This window comes from Cydia pomonella, chromosome 12, assembly GCF_033807575.1.
Source record: "Cydia pomonella isolate Wapato2018A chromosome 12, ilCydPomo1, whole genome shotgun sequence".
Lineage (NCBI taxonomy): Eukaryota > Metazoa > Arthropoda > Insecta > Lepidoptera > Tortricidae > Cydia > Cydia pomonella.
Window position 1 is genome coordinate 13,141,064 of NC_084714.1, and position 6,000 is coordinate 13,147,063.

The following is a 6,000-nucleotide window of genomic DNA, read 5'->3' on the forward strand; positions in this document are numbered from 1 at the left end:
AGAAGGCGGAGAGGGAGCGAGAAGCATCTGCGAATGCGCCTCCTCTCCGTCGCAGGCGGCAGGGTCGAGGGCGAAGAGCCCATGCTCACCTCGAGCCCTAGTAGGGCCAGCGGGTACTAAACCCGCACTGCACGGCCCCATAGACGTTGTCGGGGGAGGGGGATCAAGCGTTTCTGATCCCCCCCTCCATTATGAGGGTGCCTTGGCGATAAGCCGGGGCTGCCGGAGGGCGCAGTGGTGGAATGTCATCGATCCCAGTGCGCCCTCATAAACGGCAAAGTGGGTGAAACGCCGGAGTGGGTTTAGTGGGTAGGGCCAATTCTCCCCCCCTCTTGCCAGGAGAGGGGAAAGGAGCGGCGAGTCCCACACACTGTGCGTAAATGCATTCCCACTCCGTCAAAAAAAAAAAAAAAAAAAAGGTACGAATGTGACTGCTTCCGATTACACGAAACCATTATGTAAGAGCGAAACAGACTGTTAAGGAGATTAAATTGGAATTAAGAGAAGACAATCAGAATAACGCTTAAGAACTCTGGCACATAGGAACTGAATACTTAAAATACGATTTTAAAGCCCGCAAATGTGTTGCAGCGTCTGCTCGCAGCTTATTTGTGGTTCTCACATTTGTAAGTATGTTTCTTATATGTTCTTATTCATTCTTACTGTATATACCCTTTGGACAAAACTCGGCTTCATCTTCCTATAGGGTTATGTAATTTTCGACTTTTTAATTATTATGTTGGAATACATATTGCTTATGATAGTGTTCGAGGCATAGCTAGATTCTTCCTCCCTGAGTACTGCGCTGCACTCACGGAATAAAGTTTATTCCGTAAACACATATTGAGCTAATGTATGCTTAGTCCTTTGACATCCCACCTACCTACTACCTACCTACTCTATGTTAAAATATTCTCCATTTTGCTAACTTTTAATATATTTAACTAAACACAAAGTCTGAATCGTCTCAGTGACAACTTTACGCGAAAGTAACTACGCAACTTTGTTTTAGTTTAGAATATACTGGGAAGTTTCATACGTTATGCCCTAGCGTTTCAATGAAACTTGTATAACAGGATAAAAGAGAATTTACAAGTGATAATACAACTAGTTAACGGTATCCTATAACTTTGGTGCATACGAAATATTATGATATAGTATCGTATGTACATCATTAAAATTTCAGGCTAGTAATGTTTAAAGGGATCAGTTATTGTAAGTACTTTAGCAAACAATAATTTCGCAGTCTTTAATTTTATTTATGTGTCTTGGGTCAAGTAGGTCTCCTCCTCCTAGGCTAGCAGTATGCGTCAAAGTAATGTATGGGGTGAGAGATACGACTCTGCAGCTCCCAGGGTGACAAAGCAGCACTGCTTTCTCCGCTTAGCCAGTATGGTAACGTTTTATATTAAAAATAATGTATAAAAATCGCGAAAGTAATAATTAATACTTACCTAAACCGACCTTGCTTCTGCCTCTTGTTTTTGTACTTTGTATATCTAAATTGGCCGAAAGTCACGTCTACGTCGGGAATAAACTGTTTAAACACAGAAACAAAAGTTCACTTTTATTAGCTTGTGTTCATTTCACTGTTGATATCTGACGTCGTTCGCTTTTTTGTGCTAAAATGCACATTTCCAGGGGTCGGCATAATATCGTTTGACGTATATGGGGGCTTTTAGTGAGAGTAAATATCATTGACGCATCATGGGTGGAGGTTAAAAACGCCTGAACATTTTAGGCCCACCCTTTCAACGTACTTCGTCACCCTCCTGGGTAGCTATGCATTTGTGTAAGGCCAGTTTATACTGTGTTACGTTATTGTGATCTCAAATTGTTGAGATAATTTACTTTGACAATACCTTTACAGTATTGTCAGTATTTTACGTCACATGATTGATATTATTAGGATGATATGGAAAGGAATAAAGAGAACGAGCAATTGATATATATTTCTAGTTAATATTTAATAATTAACGAACAGGCCTATTCGAACGTACCCTGAAATCAGAGTGACATATAACTGATAATGTCATTCGAATATCGTGCATTTCGCTCGTACTTGTCATAACATGAATTGGCGCGAGCAAGATGCACAATAAATAAATTACATCATTAAAATATCGGTCTAATATCAGTGTACATTAGCCTGTTAGTCAAAATGTAGTTTTTCGAAGTACCTAACAATCTAACCGAAAAAGAACGAGTTGGTTAAATCGTATCACCAACATTAAAGTTATATCCATAAAATATTTTGCATGATTATTAATGATTTATAAATTACTGGTATTAATATTTAATATTTTTTGCCAGATACCGAAACCGTAAAGTAGTATGTTTGAACGAATACTTAGGTATTTTTTTTTAAACAATCATTATGAAAACAGAAGCATAAAACTTAGACAAATTGTAAAACCCATGCAATAAACCTGTTTATATTTGCACTTTAATACTTTTTATTACGTGTTTTTGCTTATCTGTATCATAAGTTATGTTTTTACAGACCCTCATTAAAAACTAAATTAAGATCAACGAAAATTATATTTTTTCTCTCGTTAATTCGCTTTTATAATATGCCATTTTTGGTCCGATTATTGAGGGACATACCACTGGAGCACTGTTTGGTGCTTCACGTGTAAACAAACTTGGTCGTTTAATGGGAAATTTAGACGTGTTAGGGCCAACACACATACCCACGATGTGTGTGATTGCGATACGATTTCACGGGCCGTAGCCGACTACCCTGATACGCAAACATTCAAAGCTACTCCGATTTGACGTAGGTATTCATTCTTAAATTGTACAGTCAGCATCAAATACTTTGTAGCAACCAAAGTATCCAAATAGTTCGGTACACCATATATTTAGTATAGTGTACCGAATTTGGCCACTTTGACTGTTACAAAGTATTTGACGCTGACTGCACTTATATATCGTGCATAATATCAGATTTGATCACTTAGAATAGTGGAATCTCGATAACTTGAACCTCGATAAGGCGAAATCCTCGTTAGCCCGAAAAAATATCCTCCTCCATAACTCGAAACACTTAACCTCATTAAGATGAGGTACCCAAGCACCAAGGATTCTCTTAGCGGCTAGCCAGTACAATTTATACCTCCAAATTATACGTATTGTTTACTAACAAATCTTTATAACTCGAAGGAAGCTACAAGTGTATTTTACGCGTTTGTAAAATTACCTCTCTAATATGATATATTAATTTTTTTCACCTCTGTAACTCGAAACCTTTAAGACGAAAAAACCTACATATAACAACCTCTCTACTTAAGTTAATAAATACCCTCTATAAGACGAAAACTCGTGAACACGTAACACGTAGGTAATTTTTGACATTTTCTCGAGATTCGTGCTATAGAGGTTCTACTGTATTCAAGTAACTATATATAATATTTCATGCTTGTACCTAGTGCTTACGATTCATAATTGTAAATAGTCGTTTCTTTGGACAAATGGTATATGTACCTATGAATAACAAAGTTACCGAATAATATTACTAAGTCCCGAATAAACTTGATATTGTTGGCACAATCTTGGGTTACACAATAAGGTTCGTAAGAAACAAGTCATAAGTATGCGTGGCGTGCAAATATTTCGTGCTCTAGAAATAGGAAAATAACCTTAAGCATTCCATGAGAAACGTGGCATAAATAAATATCTAAAAAAATGTTTCGTTAATTTTAAATAACAGTTTACTGGCGTACATTTTAGTGTAATTTAATTGGATTAAAATACGCTTTGATTAGATTTTTTTAAATGTATATATTTTCGTGTGTAAGGTATTATGGGCCTTACTTGGCTGAAAATAAATGATTGGATTGATTGATTGATTGATTGAATGAAATGGTACAATATTTTCGAACATACCTAATAAAACCGATTAGGGTCGGCAACGCGCATGTAACACCTCTGGAATTGCAGGCGTCCATAGGCTGCGGACACTGCTTACCATCGAAAGGGCCGTATGCTTGTTTTCCACCGTCGTGGTATAAAAAAAGATTTCAATAATGAACCACGTCCTTTGTCCTTGACACTTCATTTTTAACATGGTATCAATAGCGAGTCGAATTGAGTTAATCAACAAGTCCGCAAAACTATGGAAACCGTTTCCACCGCAAACGGTGTATGAGCAGGATAATAAACAAATTAAACTTCGCCAGGTCTCTTCTTATTTCAATTATATTTTCTCTCTTGATGTTGATCGAACTTTTGGCTTATTTAGGATAAACTTTTCCCTTGTATATTTACATAATTATTCCCAAAGTCATAACGTCGGCACAAGAACCGGCGAGAGTAAAATTTTAAGTAACCTCCTCTCATTGCACGCCTGATGACCGCATTATTTATAAGAACCCTCCGTTACTTTATGTTGATTTAATTTGGCCCTTTTTTGGTCGAGCCGGATACACGAGTACGGTGTCAAATATTTATTCTGTTGCATTAATGATTAGATAGGCACTTTTGGTAACGCTGAGCTTCAATGAAAATGTACAGTCGTTTTATTTCCAAGATATATCGATATATATACCCAAATATCGTTTTATTTTTAGATCCAACAGTTGGCGTGAAGTAGCGCTGGACCGAGAAAAGTGGCGTTGTCTTGTGTGGAGGTCAAGTCTCATATTAGGTCACTGAGCCAACGGAGTAAGTTAAGTATAATATAGGATAATTCACCATTCACCATTCATTTATTTTTTTTGATGGATTTTTGGATTAGGTACTGCAAGTATAGGATAATTCTGAAGATTGATAATACTTATGAAAGATTCTAAGAAGTCATCATGGTTGATCCCACACTTTTTTTAAAGCAACGCATTTACGGAATATTGTCATTCATATAGAATTAGCTAATACTGCCCTTAAACCAAAGAATGTGATTTGTTTGGAAAGCAGAATTTATAATAAACTTCCTGACATAATTGGAAATGAGGATATTGAATTCAAACGAGCATTTATGATATTCTTAACTGATAAATGCATTGACATTGCAATATAGTATATAAATTAGATTTTTTTGACAGCCGGGTCTTAATATTATAAAACTAGTCTTTTTAATAGTAATTATCATTAATTGTTTGATATTGATTAATATTCATATTTTCTACACATTATTTGAATTTAGATTTAAGACAACCTATATCTTGGAATTATTTTAACTTAAACATACAATAGTTATGTTTAAAATCGTTCCTACATATGTTTTTTGTATGCTTATTGGTTAAATATAGCGACATAAGATTACCATTACTGTACGTGCTACATACAATATTCGCAAATAAAACATCTTGTATTGAATTGAATTGATGTGACAGCCTCTAAAAAAAAAACGTTTACGAAAGTAAAAGTAAGCCGGTATTATTGAGGTGATGTTCGGCTGAAATGAGTGACTGATTGATTGAACGTTATAATCGTGGTAGCAATGCGGCGGCAAATATTATCTGCTCAATTTAACAAGGAATTTGATCAAGAAATTCGCAACAGTAATGCAACTGTGTAATATTAGTGTTTTTTTTTGATGACCGGTCTGGCCTAGCGGGTAGTGAGGTAGTGACCCTGCATATGAAACCGATGGTCGTGGGTTCGAATCCTGGTAAAGGCATTTATTTGTGTGATGAACATGCTGGGCTTGCTTGGTGTTTTTATGTATATAAGTATGTATTTATTTATATACCCGTATGTATGTATATCGTCGCCTAGTACCCATAGTACAAGCTTTGCCTAGTTTGAGTTACGTCGATCTGCGTAAGATTGTCCTCAAAAAAATAAAAATAAAAGTGCTTTCTACTAGTAGTAATTAAATTGAATTTCATTAACTTAAATTCATTTGCAGATTTCAAAAAATATCTCTACGCAGTGGAAAAAAGTACTTGTAACTTTGTTAACATCAAAAGAGATTGGATGTAACTCAATTCTTCAGGCTTTCATTTTAATTTAATTGTAGTGTGCGAACTCATAGGACATAATATAAGAACGGCGGGG